Consider the following 1,285-nt stretch of genomic DNA (forward strand, 5'->3'; position numbering starts at 1 on the left):
AGTTAAAACTTTTTCTTGGAGACTACTTTAATAAACAGGAAGAATCATTTCATACACTCACATAACACTTTGCATAAAAGTCATTTGCTAAATTTTTTATTTGTGAAATATATTAGACATACAGCCATAGGCTTTTATCCATTTTTAGAACAAATTTCCTGATAATAATAGTATAACATTTTGGAGACACACAGGAGAATATATATTTTTTTTCTTCTTTTTTTCAGTCTCACTATATAGTTCAGGCTGGCTTTGAGTTCACTTTGTAGCCAGGGTTAGTGTGAAACTCACAATGATCCTCCTGCTTCATTCTCCCCAGGTCTGGGATTACAGTTGTGCACTACCATGCCCAGCTTCAAAATTTGGGACCAATTTATGACATCTGTCAAAGCAGCAGACTGGACTAAGTTCAGTTCCTTCTCCCTATTTCTTTGCGCACCCCCTAGTGGAAGTCTTTGTCAATGCACTTCCTAAACTTAAACCCTGAGGTTTAGGAACCTACAAGTATCTTTATATATCTGGAGTATAAAATGTGAAACAAATAAAGGAGCATGCTATTTCTCCCTTTTTTCCTCTTAATTTCTTATATATTTTTATTTTTTCTTTCTTCTTCCAATTTTTCATGCACATATCTGGTAATATGAATAACTGGTTGGAAGACAGTGCTATACATTACAACAAATATAGTGAAATTCATATTACTTTGTTAAGTGAAATTCTGTATCACTTGTAAATATTCTGTTTTAGTACTATTGTTTTCTTACTTTATAAAATAAATTAAAAGGAGCATGTTAAGTTAGGGTTCATCTGATAAAAGACAACAGAAAAGGCAGTCACTGGCATAATCAGATTTGCATTTTAAGAACTGTAAAATCACAACAAAAGCTGTAGGGTTCAACACCTCATTTAATCCCCTTGATGAATCTTTATGACATGTATCTTGGACACTTTGGGGATGCGCCTTGGAACCACAGTGTCAGGCAGTGTATTAAATAAAGCAGACACACAAGTTTAAATATTGTATGTCTCCTCTTACATGAGAAATTGAAGGTATAAATAAAGAGTAAAATATAAGATAGAAAATAGGAAACAGGGAGATGCTTTTCTTTTTTAAAATTAATTTTATTGAGAAAGAAATAGCAATGAGACAGTTTCAAAACAGGTTAGTAGGACAGTTACAATAACTAATGCATTGCATATTGTTGTCTTCATAGTAGTTATTCATAGTACAAGATGCAGATATGATATCTTGTCTAAACACTATTAGTACAAATCTTTCTTCTCA

Source organism: Octodon degus, unplaced genomic scaffold (genome assembly GCF_000260255.1).
Source record: "Octodon degus isolate 3935 unplaced genomic scaffold, OctDeg1.0 scaffold00423, whole genome shotgun sequence".
Taxonomy (NCBI): Eukaryota; Metazoa; Chordata; class Mammalia; order Rodentia; family Octodontidae; genus Octodon; species Octodon degus.